This window comes from Lissotriton vulgaris, chromosome 1_1 (assembly GCF_964263255.1).
Source record: "Lissotriton vulgaris chromosome 1_1, aLisVul1.2, whole genome shotgun sequence".
Lineage (NCBI taxonomy): Eukaryota > Metazoa > Chordata > Amphibia > Caudata > Salamandridae > Lissotriton > Lissotriton vulgaris.
The window spans coordinates 847,469,326-847,490,997 of record NC_141685.1 but is presented as its reverse complement, the minus strand read 5'-3'; positions in this window follow the sequence as shown (position 1 = coordinate 847,490,997).

Genomic DNA, 21,672 nt, shown 5'->3' with positions numbered 1-21,672 from the left:
ACAAAAGACAGGTTTAAAGTACATCTATTCAAGTTAGATCTTATTTAAATAACCAATCATAGTTTATAATCATTCCATCATTTAATTTGGCTTCCTATTATGGCAATTAGGTCAATTTTGGTTCTTGTTTAGATAAGGCCCTGTCCGTGTGTATGGCAAACTCTGTGGTTTACAATGCTTGACTCGTTTAACAAGAACAGCCATATCTAGCAGTTACATCGTATATAAGATGTTACCGGGTACCATTATTAGCATGGAGGGAAATCCCTCTATAGATGTACCGTGCTCACCTAAGGGACACACTGTTACAATTGCTGGAAAACCGCTCTTTGAGAAACATGGAAGAGCAAACTACCCTCGACTAGGGGATCCCGTTTACTATTTTCGGTTTTGCGTAAACCGATCCATTTTGAAAGTATGCAAGATAAATGACTTGAAAGTTTGCATTTAAGTAGACAGATTTTCATTTGCTGTTTGTCTGGTCGAAAAATATTTAATTAAACCAGAACTGGCACGTAGTAAAATTACTTAATGGTGACAAATGTTGACATACTTCTACTGCGTTTGCGTACAAGTGTATTATACTAAGACTTGTAGTGCTGAATAGCACAGTTATCATGATTATATCATAGTTCAAAATTTTGCTACATATGTCTAATCCCTCCTTTAGATTCCCAGTAACGCGTAGACATTTTAACGCCCAGACTCACCGCTCAAAACAAAGTCGGCATCCCTGCTCCTGTGGATTTCCCGGAAGTGAGGTATAGTGTATGTTACGGGAGGCAAACTTATATTCCAATAGAAGACGGACTGCCCCAATGGGTGGAGTCTCGTCTTTTAGTATTATCTGTACGTGATATTTATTATCGATTTGATGCTCAGTAAATAAGCATTCTTTTGGCCGATTTACTTTAATCTACTAGATGCCCTCTTTTATACGATTAATGAAAATTCAGTAGATTTATCATAAAAAATATTTTCAAAAGTTCTATATTACTGTGCTTACGAAAGGTACTTGCTGATTGAACACATGCTCACATTTTTGGACATTTGGGCATTGTTCAACCGGCAATTTACTTTTCCAATTTGATCGCTGTAATTATAAGGTACTAGCTGATGTGGCGGCCATCTTAGTGTGGGGAGAGATAATCCCAACGTATGTAATATAGGTATAATGATTCGTACTTAAATGTTGTCTATTCTGCATTAAGCAGGTCCTGATTATGTAATAGATGTAACTTTTTTAGTCGAGTTATATAAATGCCCAATTGTTAAATTCCTCACATCTTTTCACATTTCAAATGTGTAGGAACAATACTTTACTCATTGCTTTGCTTATAGAGATTCCTCTATAGATAGTTAAATATGGTCTCCTATGCCGAAAGTGTCAGCTTGCTATGCAGAAGGTGTTATCAAAAGCTAGACAGGCATTTCAGCTTTATTTCTTATTTTAATATTGATCATAGGGACTCTACATGAACCTTTACACTATCTATGTTTCATATATTTCAACGTACAGTAGGTTTGGCTATTCCCTACCGATAACTTCTAAATCAGTCTTTCCCATTCTTCTTTATTATTAAGACTATTTTTATAGGTATTAAAATAGGACATATAGATTTGTTCTCTTTCTTTAATTTTAATCATCACGTCACCTCCTCGTATGCTGGTTTGGATTATATAGCAACTCATCTAATGTGTGGTTATTTTCCAACCAATGATCAACTAGAGGGGCTGTTTTCTTATTTGTTTTAATTGCGGATTTATGCTTAGTAATCCTTATGCAGATTTCGCGTCAGGTCTCGCCTATATAACCTTTGTTACATGGGGATTTTATCATGTAAATCATATTACTGGTCTGCAATTGATGACATTTCTGATATTATGTTGGCAGCCGTTGTAGGTTACTGTACTGCCTTTTATGATAGTGTTGCAATTTTTGCATTAATTACAAGGAACATTCCGTACTGGAAAGGGGGCATTGTTTATACTTTTTTGTTTAAGGCTCACTTCTTCCCTGTAGGTATGTACTAAGCAGTTACGAACAAGAACATAGGTTTGGCTAGTTCTGTATTGTTCTTATCTTTCAGGAGTGACCAGTTTCTATTAACTATATTTTTTACCTTGTTGCTGATGCTACTAAAATTTGTTACAAAAAGCAAAAGGCGATCTTCAGCGTTCGTACCTTGATTTCTGTCATTGAACAATGAATCTCTGTTGAAATATGTGACCCTTTTGTAAGCTTGTCTTGTGAGTTTTTTGGGGTACCCTCTATCTAGCAATTTCTTAGGTAAAACATCTGCATGTTTATTAAAATCCTTCATGTCAGTGCAATTGCGTCTGATTCCTAAATATTGTCCGAAGGGAATGTTGTCTTTCTGACAAATTGGGTGATTGCTATGGTAGTGTAGCATTGTACTCCGCTCTGTAGAGTTTACAAACAACTCCACTTCTAGTTTGCCACAATTATGTTTGATTCCGATATCTAAAAATCACACTGGTCTTTGTCCATAGCGGACGTAAACGTTAAATTGCTGTCGCCCAGATTTAGCCAAGCTATAAAATCATTCAGCAATTCCTTGGTCCTACTCCACAAGAGGAACGCATCGTCAATGTAGCGGGACCAATGCCTGATGTTTTCATGAAAAGGGGCCGCTTTATTGAAGCTATGCTTATCCTCAAACACTAAAATTGACTTAATATCCATACTAGGAAGCCAAATTAAATGATGGAATGATTATAAACTATGATTTGTTATTTAAATAAGGTCTAACTTGAATAGATGTACTTTAAACCTGTCTTTTGTATTACCGTTGTAATTTGGAGATCTGGCAATATAACTAAATAAATATGTCTTTTTAGGTCGATCATTGACTGGTTGGGAGTCTTAAAGAAAAGTGAAAACCAGCACATTTGATTTTCACATGTTGAAAATCTTTATCAGCATAATTGAAAATTGCATAAAGTCTGCAGCAAACTGAATTTTAAAATACTAATAATGAAGAGTCCTATAAAAGGAGGTGCTAGGGTAATTGCAATACCACCACCCCCTTTTTAAAGCATCGCTTGTTTTAATATAAATTATTTTCCCTTATAGAGAGAAGGTTAAGAATGCATATTACAGGATTTTTTTAATCAATACACAACAATGGTGGCTCTTGCGGATATTAGAAACCGGCAAAGAAAGATAAGAGGTACATAACCAAATTAAGGTTCACTTATTTAACAAAAAGTGGCTATGTAATGAACATACAATATTGAATATGGTACTTTTCACTCCCCAGGCCAATCTAAAACCCAGAATTATCGATGATGTTGGAGGGTCATTCCCCCACAAAGAGTACTATTGAATAAAAGGTATGTGCTCATAGTCATGTTGTGAGGAGAAGTGAGGGAGACATAGATGCCCAATCTATAACATCCAACATGAAATTTCTAATAAACAGACTATGTCAGAAAAACTGTTTGATACATTTGATTTTAATTCAGATATAATATCCTTCCAACATAATATTCTTCCACTATATTGTCCTAATGGGAGAATAAAGTACCATGGGAACTGATGGAATTAATTGGCCATTCAGTCGTGGTATATACTCAAGTAGAAATGTTATGACAGTAGAGCGACTTCAGCAAGCCCATACAAGCAAGAGATTTCAGGACCAAGAGTGAGTCAGTAATGGCAGGTTAAGTCATCCTATGGCCTTTTTTAGTATGTTCTGAATGCAATGATGGTATTTCTTGATATTAATAAAGATTTAGTGTATCTCAGTTAAGCATTAGAAATGACATAGATTAAAATGTTGTGATTACACTTTATGTTGAATTGGCACTACCATAACTGGAGATCTGATATGACCCTTTTTAGGTTTCGCTGGGGGGCGGAGCCGTTAGGCTCCTCCTCCAGAGAAATCTATTGAGTACAGTAAGGCACTATGGAACACGCCCCCCGTCCCATTGGCTAGCTCCATAAATGGAGCCTAGCCATTGGACGAGGGGCCTGTCCATCAATGCCGGACCAGACACGGGGGCGTTCCCGAGATTCTTTGGCTTTTGCCGACGTCACGCGACGCCGGGAACGCCCCCGAGTCTGGTCCGGCCCGGCCGTGATTGCTGCTGTCCTGGGCATGTTTTTCCCCGGCACGTTTCCCGCCTCCCTCCCGCCGTTCGTGTTCTCTCCCGCCCCCCTACCCCCTCACGCCCCCTGTGTCCTCTCCCGCCCCCTCCCGCCGTCCGTTCCTCTCCCGCCCCCCCCTGTCCTCGTAGGCCTCCCTCCCGCCGTTCGTGTTCGCGTTCGTGAGTAAACGCACTCACTGTCAATTGGACGTGGAAGGGACCCCGCCGGCCGCTTCTGATAGCCTGCCCTCTCTTGTTTTGCCAATTATTCCTCCATGCCATTGATGAGAATTTTTTTTATGTTTTTCTTCTAAACAAAAAAGTGCCCAGTGCTGGTGCCGCCGGAGAGCGCTTTCTTCTCGCGCTCCAAGCGCAGAGCTTGAAACGCGTCTTTAAAGTCGACGCCCGGGTCTGTGGTGTCGGAGGTGAGCCCGGAACAGCAGGGGTGTTTTTGAACCGGTGCTGTGCGCTCCACCCAGGTGCCCTGTTACCACCGCCAGGCTTTCATCCGGCAACTAATCTAACGTTTATGACTGTGAGTGAAGATGCGGCGGTACAGAAAGGTGCTGCCATGTCGCCTCCCTCCCGCCGTTCGTGTTCTCTCCCGCCCCCCTCACGCCCCCTGTGTCCTCTCCCGCCCCCTCCCGCCGTCCGTTCCTCTCCTGCCCCCCCCCTGTCCTCGTAGGCCTCCCTCCCGCCGTTCGTGTTCGCGTTCGTGAGTAAACGCACCCACTGTCAATTGGACGTGGAAGGGACCCCGCCGGCCGCTTCTGATAGCCTGCCCTCTCTTGTTTTGCCAATTATTCCTCCATGCCATTGATGAGAATTTTTTTTATGTTTTTCTTGTAAACAAAAAAGTGCCCAGTGCTGGTGCCGCCGGAGAGCGCTTTCTTCTCGCGCTCCAAGCGCAGAGCTTGAAACGCGTCTTTAAAGTCGACGCCCGGGTCTGTGGTGTCGGAGGTGAGCCCGGAACAGCAGGGGTGTTTTTGAACCGGTGCTGTGCGCTCCACCCAGGTGCCCTGTTACCGCCGCCAGGCTTTCATCCGGCAACTAATCTAACGTTTATGACTGTGAGTGAAGATGCGGCGGTACAGAAAGGCGCTGCCATGTCGATTTAACATCAACTGCCCCGCTGCCCTTCTGATAACTAGCCTCCCTATTGTAGTATTGATAACTTCATGTCAGTATTTTTTTTTTTTAAATCAAATGTTTATTTTTCGTTCCATTGGAGATATCGTTCTTCTTCCTAAAATTAAAGAGACTTTACATTCCACAGCTGGGTCAGTGGGCTTCAGTGGGTGTGTTGTTGACCTTGTGAATCATGCGGCACCCACATTCCATCACCAGTCATGCCCCCCTGCCCCCCCCCCCCCCTCGATGCTTCAACTCGTCCGTTTGTTTGGATGCTAACACGGCACACAGTCAGTGCTATTGTGAAATGTCAGTGCTTCGTGGGGGGTCTAGCTTAAACTGCATTTCTGGTCGGACCCTTTCTTAGCATTCCTTTCTCTTTTTGACGGGTGATTTTAATGTCAGATTCGTTTTCCTTAAACAATTTGTTTTGACTTTGGCTAGAGTGTGTAACATAGCGCTTTGTTGTGTATGTAGTTGAACTTTGTAACATAGCGCTTTGTTTCTTATTTGGCTAGACTGTGTAACATAACGCTTTGTTTTCTATTTAATTAGATTGTGTAACATAGCGCTTACTTTTGTATTTAGTTAGACCATGTAACATAGCGCTTTGTTTTGTATTTAGTTGGACTTTGTAACATAGCGCTTTGTTTTGTAGTTAGTTAGACTGTGTAACATAGCGCTTGCAAGGCTGTGCCTCTCACGCTGACCCGTGTGAGTACCTACCGACCCAGGGGGGAGCGTCAGCTCTGCTGTTGGTGACGTCTACTTGCCCCTCTCTCTCACAAGGTACACAGTCTACTCCCCTCTCTCTGCGTCTCTTCTCTCCCTCTCTAGCTCTTCATCTCTCTTATTCTGCCTGTTTCCTGCTCGCTCGCTCTCGTGCTCCCTCTCTTTCGGTCTCTCTTTCACATTGTCTCGCTCCTGCTCTAGATGTGTGTCTCTCTCTCTCTTACTCTCACCCCTTTCCATTCTGCTTTTTCTCCTTTCTCTTTAGCTCTTGTTCTTTTTTTCGTTCTCACTTTATCTCCCCTCTCACTTCATTGCTATTTCTCCTTCTTTCTTTTTCTTACTCTCTCTCCATCCCTTCCTCTCCCTCCCTAACTCTTTTCTTCCCTCCCTTCATCTCCCCCTCTCTCTCCCTCCCTCCTTCCTCTCTCCCTCCCAGCCTCCCTCCCTGCCTCTCTTTGTCCCTCCTACTCATCATCCCTCCCTCCTTTCCTCTCTCGCTCCCTTTCTTCCTCCCTCCCTTTCTTCCTCCCTCCCTCTTCCTCCCCTCCCTCCCTCCTTTCCTCCCTCCGTCCCTCTTTTCTTCCATTCCTCTCTCCAGTCCCCCTCTCTCAACACCTCCCTCCCTCTCCACCTCCCACCCCACCTCACTCCCTCTCTCCCTCACTACCTCTCTCCATCCCTCCCTCCCTCTCTCCGTCCGTCCCTCTCTCTACCACCCTTCGTCTCTCTACCTTCCTCCGTCCATCCCTCTCTCCCTCCCTGCCTTCCTCTCTCCCTCCCTCTCTGTCCCGCCCCCTCCCTCTCTGTCCCTCCCTCTCTCTCCCTCGCTGCCTCCCTCTCTCCCCCTCGCTGCCTTCCTCTCTCCCCCGTCCCTCTCTCTCTCCCTCCCTCGTCTCTCTCTCCCTCCCTCCCTCTCTCCATCTCTCCCTCTACCTCCCCCCTTCCGTCCCTCCCTCCCTCTCTCCCTCCCTCTCTCCCTGCCTCTCTCCCCCCTGCCTCCCTTCCTCTCTTCCTCCCTCACACTCTCCGTACCCCCCTCTCTGTACCCCCTCTCTCTTTCTCGCTCTCCCTCTCTCCCTCCCTCTCTCTCTCTCCCCCTCTCCCCCTCTCCCCCTCTCTCCATCTCTCCCTCTCTCCCTCCGCCCCTCCCTCTCTCCCCTGCCCCCCTCCCTTCCTCTCTTCTTCCCTCACACTCTCCGTACCCCCTCTCTCCCTACCTCTCTTCCTCACTCTTTTGCTCTCATTCGCTTTCACCCTCTGTGTCTCGGAGACTCCCTCATGCTATCGGTCCATAAGCCTGAAGACTACTTAAGGAAGCCTGGGACCCACAATTCCCTGGAGCTCGTGGGGGATCAGTACCACTGAACCCCCTGAGATGTGAAACCGAACCCACTGCACCCTCTTATGTGTGAGCTGCTGCTATGTTACGATATTCTAAATACACCTCACTGTCTCCGAATATTACATATAAACACACATTTTGAATTTGGACGAGTGCCCCTGTGCACTGTCAGTGATCTGGCCAAAGAGGGCACGAACTACCTGAAACTGGATCATAAATCCAAGACGTTCCAAACAGGGTCCCCAAAAATACGTTTGGCCCAGAGCCCCCAAAATCCTTAAAATGTCCCTGATGACAGCGCTGTAGTGATGGACTTCCATTCCTGGAACGTGCCAAACCTGGACCATAGGGCATCCCGACTGACCATACATCCTCCTCCCGGTGACGGGATCAAGTTCCTTCATAGCTCATCCTGCAAAGTGGTTCACTTCAAGGCGTTCAGGTGCGTTCATTGTGTCTGGTGGTTTTGAAAAGCGCCAGATTAGGAATATTGGGGTTTTAAGCGTTGTACAATACAGCGCCCCTACACTCAAATCACACAAGGTCAGGTAGGTGAAAGGAGAGATGAGACTTCGTGCCCATTCAATCCACAGGGTTTATTCTAATACTGGCAGCGGGAGGAGCTTGTGTACCAATTACATAGATGCCGCCAAAAGGGAACAAGCATTTACAATGCAATGGTCTCGGCATTCTTAAAGTTAGAGCTATTGGCATTGCTCATGACATTATTTTTATTTATGCTTTTGTTTTTAAAACATAAATAAATGGCATTGTCATTTACAATGCCTATAGCAGGTCATAAGCCTCCTTTTGTTGGAGTCTCCTGGCTGTCAGCAGTCAGGAGCCTCACACCTGATGCAAATGGAGCGGAGGGCTCTGTGCGTGTGTTTGGGGAGCTCTTTGCGTGTGTGTGGGGGGCTCTTGTGTGTGGGGGCTCTTGTGTGTGGGGGGCTCTTGTGTGTGTGGGGGGCTCTTGCGTGTGTGTGGGGGGCTCTTGCGTGTGGGGGAATCTTGCGTGTGCGTGGGGGGCTCTTGTGTCTGTGGGGGGCTCTTGCGTGTGTGGGGGCTTTTGCGTGTGTGGGGGTCTATTGCATGTGTGGGGGCTCTTGCGTGTGTGTGGGGGGCTCTTGCGTGTGTGTGTGGGGGGGGCTCTTGCGTGTGTGTGGGGGGGCTCTTGCGTGTGTGTGTGGGGGGGCTCTTGTGTGGTGTGTGGGGGGGCTCTTGTGTGGTCTGTGTAGGGGGCTCTTGTGTGGTGTGTGTGTGGGCCTCGTGTGTGTGTGGGGGGCTCTTGTGTGTGTGTGGGGCTCTTGTGTGGGTGTGTGTGTGTGCAAATGCAATACGTCTCGCATTTGCGACAGAGTAAGCTATTGGCATTGTAAATGACAATGCCATATATTTATCTGTTTTCAAAACCAACACATAAATAAAAAGTTTGTCATTTACAATGCCAATAGCTCTAACTTTTCCGAAGGCGAAACCGTTGCATTGTAAATGCTTGTTGTATTTAGATACATGAAACTATTTTTACGTCCTGAAGAAGGTGGAACATACAAAGATCACCAAAACGCTGCGTCAACTTTTTAAAAAATAGTCTTTTTATGTGTATGCAATAGATTGTAACCTACTTGGGGAGTCATCATTAGGCAGTTGACCTAACAAATTGCTTTTATTGATCAATCCTGGAATCAAATAAAAAGTTTCTACATTTTCTTAGATGAGTGTTGAATCTGATATATATTCTTTGTAATAATTATTTGAAATTTTCTAGCAAATCTGATTGTCGGATTCGTGTAAATTGCATTTGTTAGCCACCACAGAACAACTGCCATTCCAGTATCCTTACTGTAGCACTGACACTTGGTCCAGTGGTTGTTCATTTTGCCCCTTTATTATAGAATATAGGGACTTTTGTGTTTTCTGCTCTGTTCCCGGTCCCTTTGTTTTTACATTGGGGTAAGTCCCTTTTGTTTGAGTGTCATAATAAATATCATCAGTGAACCCACGCTCAACTTTTAATGGCCCCACTGCCTATAAGCCACAACTATTCAATTTACTCCACAAAAATTCAAAAAGGAGCGTCCACTATATTGTTTTGTTACCAGCCCCAAATCAGGCAATCCAATGACAACAAATATAACCCGCAGGACTGACTGGACAATTTGTATTGAAAAACAAATGAAATTTGGATACTGGACGCATTCTTAAGACTCCTGACAATTTAATCGCACTTCTTGTTCATCATTATTATATTTGTTAATATTGGATTTCCAGATTTTGGGACGGTAACAAAATAATATAGTGGACGTTCCTTTTTGAATTCTTGTGTCACTCGATTCATAGAATCTCTAAGGTATACTGATCCAAAAACTCTTATTTTACAACTTTTGTTATTCACAGAGGGCATTTACTAATCTTAAATGTTCTTTCTTAATAGCGAAAGTCGTAAAGTTAGACTTTCATCTCAGGTTACCTTTGTTAGTCGAACCCTATATGTACTTCTGTTGTCTGCTGACAATGTAGGCTTTTGGACCCTATCCTGATCAGATTTACTTACCAGTTTATGAGGGGGGTATGCCTTGCTCTGGATGATGTTGTTTCCTCCCAGCAGATGCAGGGACCTCTGCTACTGTGGTTGACTGTACTCTGGCTGAATGTGTCCATAGGGGAGAACAGAGAGAACTCAGCAAAGCAAAAATGTTCATGTGCAACTTGTCAAAAATGTCCTCAGTGCTTCTACATGCTAACAGTAATGATAATGTCAGTTAGGAGCAGTATGGTGGGGGGCATGGCAGGGCAGGGTGGGGAATAGACAGACATCGGAATTGGGAAAAACTATGTTTTAGAAATATAGATTTACTCACCTTGTGCTCAGCGATGCGGCGAGCACAAGGTAAGTGGTTTTGTTTGTTAATTTTATTTTATTTTACCTATTACCTTGTCTGCCGATTTTCCACTGCCCCGCCCAACCCCCACCGCTCTTGACTGCCCTGGCCATGGCTGGCTAAGTGTCAATTGCTATCTACCAGTGTTAGGTATATACGGCAGCAGTACTGGGCCCATGTTTTTGATAGTGGCAATGTGATTTGCCATTTCTATCTCAAAAGATTCTGGGACTTGTGATGCATCATACAGAAGGAGACACATGAGGCTCTGACTCACTATACTTTTTATACATACTTTGCACAACTTCCTTAATCATAATTGGGGTGCAAGGCACACAGTCATTTTATATACATGCTCTTGTCATCACATTTACCTGGTGCCCATGGAGCATGTAGGGTTGTATTGTGTTGAGGACATTCTCCTCAAGTGTGTTGAGATTGAGGCGGGGTCCAGATCATACACCAGGGAGTATTCTGGCCACCGCAATCCTGGTGTACTTCTCCTTCACCCGCCTCTTTTTGTCCTGCCCTTCTTCTTGATGTCATTGAAAGTGTGCACATCCTCCTCCAATTTTGCGACTGCAGTGGCTAAATGCTGCCCTAGAGCTGCATTTTGTGTGCCAAAGGTGCTGTAAAGGGGGAAATCATGGAGCCGTTTGTGGTGCCTCACGACGAACTCCAAGATCATGGTGGTCTCCTCATCTGTGAACTTTTTCTTCCTCCTCTGGTGGAGTATTTTCCTGATGGGATGCACAGAGAAGGTAAGCAGGAAGTCTCTGTGGACAAACCAGTTCCTTTTTTGTGTGCTGCTTTTATATGGTTTGTGGTGCAGGTCGCGCAGGTGGTGATAATTGACTTCATCTGAACCAAGCAGGGGGGGATGGTAAGCACTTGCACAGTTGTTTAGCATTGAAGACAATGATCATCTGGCCCGGGTGCAGAAATTCCAAGCTGGGTGCGGAAATTCCAGCCTGGGTGCGGAGATCCTGGCCCAGGAGCGGAGGTTCCGCCCGAGTCCGGAAATTCCAGCCCGAGTGTGGACTTAAAGATACGAGTCGGAAATTACTTTTGTGAATAGCAAAAGTCGTAAGTGACTTCTGTAAATACCAAAAGTCGTAAAGTTAGACTTTTGGCTCAGATTACCTTTGTGAATTGGCCCGCCCCAGAGGAGGGTGTTAGGGGTCAGCAAAACTCCTGCACCTCAGCACTGATGATGGCCAGATCAGGATATGTCAGTCAGTCATAAGCTTTTATTCGATATGCAAGATATCTTATAAGCGCACATACAATACAGCCATTACAAATCTACAAAGAGCACCATTTTAAAAAGGCAATATTAAATCTCATTAAAAAGGATAAAAGGACATAAAATGCCCAGAATAATTTAGCTAAAAAGAGAATTAAACCGCTACTGACAGTCTCTTGCATCGAATAAACCAGAACTGTTTTAAAAATTTAGCTATGCCACATACAATAGGAGGGGAAGTGTCCATCATTAGGATGCGCAAAGCTACTGGTAGCTACGTGTACCCATGTTTCGGCAGAGAGGTTTAAGCCAAAATCTCCTGGGCTTTGCATAGTCCGGGCATTCGAATAGGATATGCGTGATGGACTCTATCCTACTAGGACAACATGCACAGTTAGGGGACGTATGAGCAGCTGATTTCCAGTTTGATACTAAGGCCCCAAGCGGCAGCGAACCTACTCTAAATTTAAAATACAGTGCTCGGTCAAAAGGGAGGGTGATAAGGTCCAGATAAGGCTCGAAAACTACAACATCTTTTACTAATAAAAAGGCAGCAGTGGACTTGCAATGATCCGGGTTTGTAACTAGTTGTTCCGCAGCCCATTTCCAGTAAAGTTTTTTCACGGCCTCTTTTGGTGGAGCTGAACGTGATGACCAACAGTCCCCCAGTCGATTTTCTCCAGAAGCTTTTTAGTGTCTCTCAGCCATCTTATTTTTGCCCAGCCGCCCAAGCTTATTATTTCCGCCAACCCATCAGCATACGGTTTTAACTCTTCACCCCTCCAAATTCGTGTCCATAAAAGGAGAGGGCGAAGCTGGGCTTGATCTTTAATGTTTTTGCAGCCTGTATCCAACAGCACAGGTACAGTTGGGGTGCTCAGAGGGATGGCGATAATGGATTTTAGGAGCTTACTCTCCGCTGTAGCCAGGGCGTCCAGACGGCAATGTCCCCACAGTTCTGCCCCATACAAGGCTGATGTTACTACCTTAGCCTTGTAGATGTCAATTACTGGGGTAAGCGATCTCCTAGGTGAAGCCCGGAATTCCCTCAGGAGGGCTCCTCCTACTCTCTTATGGTTGAGGACCATCTTATCAATGTGGGGTGCCCAGGTCATTCTATCCGTAATCCGAATTCCAAGATAGTCAAATTCGGATACTTTCTCCAGGGCAACAGAGTTAAGAATAGGCGGGTGGCCCAGTTTCTTTGGGGGATTTAGGACTAGGTACTTAGTTTTGTCCACGTTAATTACTAGTCCCTTTGCAGCACAGAAATCCTGGAAACGGGTTAGCAGTTTCTGGAGGCCTTGCGGAGTCTTGGAAATCAAGAGCGTGTCATCCGCAAAAAGCAGGGTGGGGATCCGCACTCCTCCGAGACAGGGGGCGTCGGCTGGTTCTTGTTGGAGATGTTCTACCACCCCATTCACATATAGTGAGAAAAGGGTGGGCGCCAGAACGCATCCCTGCCTCACGCCCCTAGACACTGGTATTTTCTCTGTAAGCTCTCCATTTTTACCCCAGCGGACCTGAGCAAAGGTATGGGCGTGGAGGCTAGTGAGGAGGGACAAGATGTAAGGGGGCAATCCCAGCTCATGAAGCACCCTCCATAACTCCTCCCGGGGAACTAGGTCAAAGGCAGTTCTTAGGTCTATAAAGGCCAAGTATAGACTGCCCTTGCCTAGCTCCACCACCTTCCACCCCAGGAGTGCCAACCTAAACACCTGCTCTATTGTCCCCATTCCTGCCCGAAAACCTGCCTGGAAGTCCGATAGTATTTTATTCTCCTCCACCCAGTGAAGAATCCTTCCAAGTATAGCTTTGCCTGCTATCTTTTGGGTGGAGTCTATCAGGCTTATTGGGCGGTAGTTCCCCGGGATTTCTCTACACCCTTTTTTATAAATCGGGACCACTACCGCCCCCTTCCACGATTCTGGCACTGGCCCTCCCATCATGATGTCATTAAGGAGAGCTGCAATAACCCTTCCCCACTCCACTGGGTATGCCCGCATAAGATCCCCCTGGAGGCCATCTGGGCCAGCTGCCTTGCGGGGGGCTACCCACCCTATTACTTTTTCGATCTCTAAAGGGGTGAAGAGATCATAGGCGTGAGGTTCTAATACTAGTGGGGAGTTCACCCTAATATTTAATTCCCCGTCTGCCGGGAGATATAAATCCCCAAAGTGTTTTACCCAACTTTGTGGGGGGATATTACAGGGTCTCATAGCTGCCTCGGACCAATTCCGGGAGCCTACAAGGTTCCAAAAAGCCCTTGAATCCCTACTTTTGCTAGCCTGGAGTAGGTCTTCCCAGAATTTATCTTCCCACTCCATCCTAGCAAATTTTAGGGATCTGTTGTAGGCCTTCCTTGCTTCCTGTATATCGCTGTGGGATTTGTGCTTTACTGCCTCAACAAGCCTTGACTTGTGTGCCCTGCATGTTTGAGTGTACCAGCCATCATCTAGCTTTTTACCTAGCCTGTTTCCCAACTTACTAGAATGAATGGTAAACACATTTGTCAAGGCATCTACTAAGGAGACAAATAGTCCACTCACCCTGCCCACCCCTTCTAAGGGGGACTCCAGGGTTGTTACTGCATGATTTAAGAGGGTTGCAATTTCTCCGACCCTTGCCTCGGAGAGGACCAGTTTAGCCCATTTTATTCGTCTTCCACAGAGCGAGACTACAGACTCGTCGGAGGGAGCTAATACGGGGTTATTAAGAGCCTTTTTTACAAGGCACCACCACTGGGCCATGCTTAAGGAAAGTGGGTTGTGGTCACTTTCTGTCGTAGGCACCACCAACATGTCCCTCACATGGTTCCATAGATATACATCTACTAGGATGTAATCTATCCTAGAGGTGTGTCCTGGTCTGTTATACGTATGGGCACCCCCCCTATCCGAGATTGTCCTCCCATTGACTGCCCTTAGATTTAGTTCAAGGCTCAGGGAGTATAGCTGTAGCGCCACTTCTGACCACCTCCTGATGGGTGGGATTTCCAGTACAGGGATCCCTAACCTAATGTCCTCCTCGTCTTGGTCAAGGGCAACGTCCGAGCCCAGAGGCTCGAACGTACAATTCATGTCACCAGCAACCAGTGTGCGCGACTTGTAAGGAGTTTTATTCAGGAGGGTCTCAAGAAGAGATATTACAGGTGACTTTCTCCCGCCCTTAGTCCCTCTGGCATAAACATTATAGACATTTAAAACTAGTCTTCCCCTTTGGTCTCTTAAGGTGATATTTTGGATGTCCGGGCAACCTGTGTGTAGCTCCTCTGTTCTGCAGTCTAAGGAGGCTGCTACCCAAATAAGTAGACCGCCTGAAGGTCGCCCCCTCCCTGTTTCCGAGGTTAGTGCAGGCACAAAGTAGGAAGAGAATCCCACCCTGTGTACCGGCACTAAGCTCCAGGTCTCTTGGAAAATACATAAGGAGTGCTCATCCACCGATGCAATCCAATCAGGGAGAGCCAGCTTTCTTGCGATCCCTGCGACATTCCAGCTGAAAACCTTGAAAATTAGGTCCGTCACAACTGGAGTGTCACTGGTCGCGAGAATACTATTGTCTGTGGCCCTTGCAGAGGGTACTTAGAGGGAACAATAATCTTGCGGAATGTCCTTTAGGGCTACCATCCCACTAGTATCAACAATTGAGGGAGAGTCACTTCGGGAAGGTGATACTGCCATTGGATCTACTCTATTCACAGTTTCTTTGTCTGAAACTACGTCCGTGCATACCCTGGGGTCATCCTCCTCCAGTCAGTAGCACCCTGGCACCCACGGAGGGTTCATCCCAGAACCCCCAAGTGCCCCAGCCCAACATGTCTCCCAATTTTGGCAAAAATCAGGGGAGCTTAGGCTTTCCCCAGTTAAGCTAACGATTTGCCTGGGATAAAAGTAGGATAGGTATACCACTTTAACCCCTGGAGCCCCCATGTTTTTTATGGGAGTACAGATGGAGTTCACTACTCTGGGGTCTTGAAAGTTTATTATTATGCAGTCCCCCTCCTGAGCTTTTTTTACCCTGCCCTACCCACCCTACTCTGCGGACACTTAGAATAATCCCATCCACACCCAGCGGAACTGGCTTATTTGACTTTAGCCAGTGTATGCACTTATTCTTGAGGGATTGGTGATTCTCCAGCTGGCCTTCCTTTAGTGGGGGAACGTTTACCAGAACAGCGACAAAAGGTTGACAGTCTGGCGTGAGGTTTACTGGAGGGATCCGGCGTATTGGATTTCTAGGGGCCACTGTGGTAGTAGTTGAAGCTATAGGTTGGGGGGCAGCTTTGGTGACCTTCCCTATTACTAGCCCCTGAGTATTAGCTCGTGAGCCTGGTGTTTGGATATCTTTTACTTTACCACTGGCTGTCTGGGGCTGTTTTTGTGGAAGTGGCTTAGGCTTAGTTTTAGCGGCCTCTATATGTGTTGGCGGTCCCTTGGATTTCGGCCCTGTTTTAGGTAGGGAAGAGATTTTGGGAGCTGGGATTTGATCTCTGTTAGTATCAACCTTATTTAGGCTTTTTGAGGGCTTGGGATCTATCTGTGATGGTAAGGAAACTGCTGGGTGCTCGCTCCCCTTTAGGCCCGTGTCCTGGTTATCACTCACTCTGGATAGTTGTTTAAATGTAGTTTTAAGTGAGTAGAACCCATCGAGGGTTGATTGCTCTAGCTTATCTATTCTCACCCCCAGGCCCTTAAGCTGAGTTAATAGGGGCATCAAGAGATTATTTACCCTCTCCAAGATATTTTCAATAGTCACGGGGTCGGTGAGCTTGGGGACGTTAACGGTCTTATCATTAGTAAGTGGTCCCTTGGAGGAGACCACTTCATCCCCCTCTGCCTCGGCTTTATTCTCTGTGAGCAGGCCCTTTGCATGTTTCCCACCAAGTCCAAAAGACTTTCTTATTCTTTGATAAAGCGCGGCCTGTCTCACCAACCTACCCTTTTTACGATATCCTGCCTTTTTACTTGTAGTCCTCTTATCCTGCCTAGTATCGACAGTTTCGGTTATAGAAAGCACCCCATCTGGCACCCCATCTAGTATTACTATAGTCGGGGTGGGCGTTTTTGGCAATGAAGGCTGACTGGTGTTTTTTTTTTAGGGTTTTAGGCGATACAGGTGGAGATGATATACTGAGACCATCCTCTTCCTCAAGCCCACTAGGAAGAAGCGCGACCAGATGTTCCAACCTGTCTATATTTTGCCCTATTTCGCACAGCTTAGGGGGGTCTATAGAATCGCCCGGAACACCAGCAGGGGGGACAGTTTGAACCCGCTCACAAGCCGGTGTAAGCGCCTGTGCAGCGGCCCCCAAGGATGAGCGTCTGGAAGAGAGGTAGACCTCGGACAGGCGCCGCTCTGACATAGCGATCTCCTTTTCTATTACAGCCGCCACCCTGGTAATGAAGCGGTCCATAGTTCCAATCACAGGGCTCCCGGCAACGACTCCCCTTTCACCCTCACTCCTGAGAAGTTTTCCAGAGCGGGTGGACATGATTGTAGGGAACCCTAAGGGGCCTCACACAAACCGCCTGTACACACTGCTGTTGAAGTGGAAAGGGACGTGGCCCAGCCCAGCCTTGACAGCCCCTGACTGCCACAGACTGCCCGCCCTTTGCTCGGGCTTCGCTCGGCGTCCCGCTCGCGTCCCGCTGAGCGCCGAGCAGAGCTTAAGTAAACACGTTGCAGGCGTGGGGCGTGTCTGCTGGTGGGCGCGTCCGCTTGCGCACCTGGGGAAGCAGGGACTCCTGGACCTCCGAGTCCCTGCTAGAGCGCCCAGCGCTTTGGCCACAGCTTTCACACTTCTCCAAGCCGCGAAGCGGCACCCGCGGAGCGGGTGCGGCAAGAGGCAGCGGCAGCACAACCAACACAGGAGTCGGTCCCGAGAACGAAGGGACGGCAGCAACCTCCACAACTCCCAGGTGGGTCCCAGCGAGGGAAAGAGACACGCGCCTTTTTCTCCCTGGCCAGGCGGGGGGCGTGTCTGCTGGTGGGCGCGTCCGCTTGCGCACCTGGGGAAGCAGGGACTCCTGGACCTCCGAGTCCCTGCTAGAGCGCTGACACGATGAAATCCTCAAGCGCCTCCAAGTGCCCAGCGCTTTGGCCACAGCTTTCACACTTCTCCAAGCCACGAAGCGGCACCCGCGGAGCGGGTGCGGCAAGAGGCAGCGGCAGCACAACCAACACAGGAGTCGGTCCCGAGAACGAAGGGACGGCAGCAACCTCCACAACTCCCAGGTGGGTCCCAGCGAGGGAAAGAGACACGCGCCTTTTTCTCCCTGGCCAGGCGGGGGGCGTGTCTGCTGGTGGGCGCGTCCGCTTGCGCACCTGGGGAAGCAGGGACTCCTGGACCTCCGAGTCCCTGCTAGAGCGCCGACGCGATGAAATCCTCAAGCGCCTCCAAGTGCCCAGCGCTTTGGCCACAGCTTTCACACTTCTCCAAGCCGCGAAGCGGCACCCGCGGAGCGGGTGCGGCAAGAGGCAGCGGCAGCACAACCAACACAGGAGTCGGTCCCGAGAACGAAGGGACGGCAGCAACCTCCACAACTCCCAGGTGGGTCCCAGCGAGGGAAAGAGACACGCGCCTTTTTCTCCCTGGCCAGGCGGGGGGCGTGTCTGCTGGTGGGCGCGTCCGCTTGCGCACCTGGGGAAGCAGGGACTCCTGGACCTCCGAGTCCCTGCTAGAGCACTGACGCGATGAAATCCTCAAGCGCCTCCAAGTGCCCAGCGCTTTGGCCACAGCTTTCACTCTTCTCCAAGCCGCGAAGCGGCACCCGCGGAGCGGGTGCGGCAAGAGGCAGCGGCAGCACAACCAACACAGGAGTCGGTCCCGAGAACGAAGGGACGGCAGCAACCTCCACAACTCCCAGGATATGCATTGGCTACCCTGGGCTCACACAGCCCGGTTGGCAGCATCGAGGCTGACAAGGCAAAACACTGCTCAGATTGCAGTCTCCAAGATCCAGACCCATTTTTAGAGCATTCATCTTGCTTCTTCACTTTACTTTTTAATTAATACTAACCTCTTTATTTAGAGAATATTATGTTCCTGTGCTCTGTTCAAAGCTTCAGCTGGTTCTCTGCAGTATCACTTGGCTGAATCATTCACTACACATCTCCACCCTCTAACCACAATCACTTAAAGAGTTAGCTTTTTTCATCCTGCTGCTATGCGGGGGTGGGGGGCTGCATAAGAAACACCACAGAGAGATGTGTGGCAGGTTATGCTGAATGTTGCAGTTCAGGAATCAGGTGCTGTAAGTTACTCTAGAGAGTGTGGGAAGGATGATGGGATAAGACAGGACTGGTGAAGATGTGAAAATAGAGAGGGCAATTGAGCGAAGCAGACATTGTGCAAATGAAGTAGAGGTGGGATGAGGGATTGTCATAAAGGAGAGAGAGGAGATGAAGATAAACATGAGGTGGGTAGGGTGGCCAGAAGAGTAGAGGATGGTTAAAAGGAGCAGAGATGGAGGCAGTTGAGTGGGTGGTGAGTAAACAGGTGTATTGAGAAAAAGGAGGGGGAAAGATGCCAAAAAGACAAAAAAAGATGGGAAGTTGCTGAAAGCAGGCAGGAAGAGGGGTAGAGGTGATCTATGAGTGAAGCAATTCGGGAAGAATAACATGGAGGATGGGGATAGGAGAAGACACTGTAGGAAGGAAACAAATCTGGGCTTAAAATAGCATCACAGGGGCAAAGAACATACTATGTTTTCAGTAACATCATCATAATGCTAATTAGCCATTTGTAAACTGAAAATAAATAATACTTTTTAGTCTATGGGGTGTGTCCTGCATGTGCGTATTTTTCTTACAGGGAAATCGACACACACGTGTACACAAACAGAAAGCTAATGTGCAAAAAGTATGCAAGTATAACTCACATGTGAATCAACTAACGTTAGAGATGGTCCTGGCAAAATGGAAAAGCTGTGAAAAAGTTGTTTGGTAACGCTAGAAAAATAGAGTCTCTACAATTTTTTTACTACCAAAATGTATAAACACTTGCAGCAACTTTTTCAAAATGTGTTAAAACACTGGAAAATGCTCACTGTAATGCACATAAATGAGCAAGGAAAAGAAGAAGCCTTAAATATAATATGTATGAATGACAATAAAGAGAGGTGTTCCACACAGTCAAATATACAAGTAACTGGATCGAGAGATATTCATGAAGTCATAGTTAGTCCAGTTTCCTCAAAAGGAGCACTGAAGACACAGTAGAGGGCATAATGCACCATGATAAAGGATTATATCACACTCAAAGGAAGGAGGTGTAAGAGTGGAGAGTGGACAAGGAAGAAGGTGAATGAGAGGTATAGATTAGGGGTAACCATGAAAGAAAGTCAGTGATACAAGGCATTGATTACAATCAGATTCAAAATGAATTCAGGAAACAAATAGCTAAGTGTATTTAATAAAGTTACAAGAGAATTTGTGGTGCATGGGACTGAGAGGAAGTGAGTTCCAAATTCTGATAGCACTGCCTTAAAATATTGGGTCATGGTGCACTCTTATTTTATTATGAAGGGTGTTCTTGGCCACCACAGATTTTTAGCTTATTAGTGAAGAAAAGAGAATTGGGAGTGTGTAAAGTGAACTAGCTTAAATAGACAGCGGTGAAGCCTTTGCAAAACAGGATTGGCATGGATAATTTTATTGTGTCTGGTAATAAAGTGAGCCACTGCATGCAAACGTGCCCTCAGAAGGGTGAGGCACACTATTGGTAACCAGTTAAGAGTGAAATGTAACAAGCGAGTCTTGGCAGGAACGCACAATTGTGTAGAGGTCTTGTTCAGGTATATCCACTCTTGTCTATTCTGTTAGCAACAGTGTCATATAAGATGTTATCAGTGATTTTGTGTAAATGTTATTTTCATTTCTAATCATGATTGGCCAATATCCAATTGTAATGTATTTTTGGTTTTACTTCATAACAACACCTTCAGTTGAACTGTGTTTTTTCAATTGACTCTTTCAAGTTGTTTAAGCATATGGTAATGTCTAAAATGCAAAACATAGAATGTTATGAGAGATGCCCCTCAAGCCAAAGGGACAGGGATCTGTAAGCACGTGAAATTTAGATTTCCATTGGTCTTACATCAAACTCAATGCTGAGAACCAAAAGACAAACCGCAACGGCGGACCCTTGATGCCGCACCTCACACCAGTTCCCAACTGTAAGATCGCTGTGCAGTCAACCCCTACGCCAGCCGTTGAGTTGCGTATCTGTGCTCCAGATCAAGAGAAGATTAAGACTGATGGGATTGCGCTGCTCACAAAGTCCAGAAAGTTGAAATAGATGAAAAAAATCACTTCTTTATTAAAAATCGATTCATTTTAAGAGCATTCCATTTAATTCCTGAGCCAACGCGTTTCGCTCCCATGCGGAGAGCTTCCTCAGGGCTGGAAACAAATTGAAAATGTATAACTATCAAATATAAAACTTGACACATGTAAAATGAGCAAAAAAGAGAAAGACAGCACATGAACACACCACGTCAACAATACAAGAATGTGCAAACATCAATTGTTACCACAAATAAATACATTAATAGTATTGTGACAATTACCCCTCAGAATACTGGTAAAGCAGCTTGTGCACCTGACCATAGAATCCCTGCCGCCAATTGCCTTTCATATCCTGGTAAGTAGAGTCTGTCTATCAGTAATGCACTTTTGGGAGTATCCAGAGGACAGGAAAGTCAAGCACCAAGCAGTGGGCGGACTGAAAGCAAGGCATACAAGTGTAGGGCGCTTGTTCCAGTGGTCTGCAAGATGGAAGGGAGTAAAATACAGGGGGAGCCAGAGTTCACAACAAATGAGCAGGTTAATACAGCAAACTGCAACATGGAAATATGTCCTCACACTAGAAAACCAGGCCCTTCCTACATCGGTGCAGTTCCCTCACCTCTTTTTACCTTACAGACACCCCTGCCTCACTGGTGCGCCACATATGCCCTTCAATTGAGGTGTATATTGAACTGTGCTATTCGATGTCTGCATTTATAAACTCTTTCAGTGAAGTAAGACACAGTTCCTCTGTGCATCACAGTTCCTGGTGCTTCAAGGTGTTTCTCTCTCTATTTAATTCCCAGTTGGACATAACTGCCACAGCAATATGATGATAATACTTACCACCCAGTACAGCAAATCTCAGCACACCCACACCCTACCTTTAGTGGCAACACTCACGTTGACCCTCTCTGCCACCCCAGGCATATCCT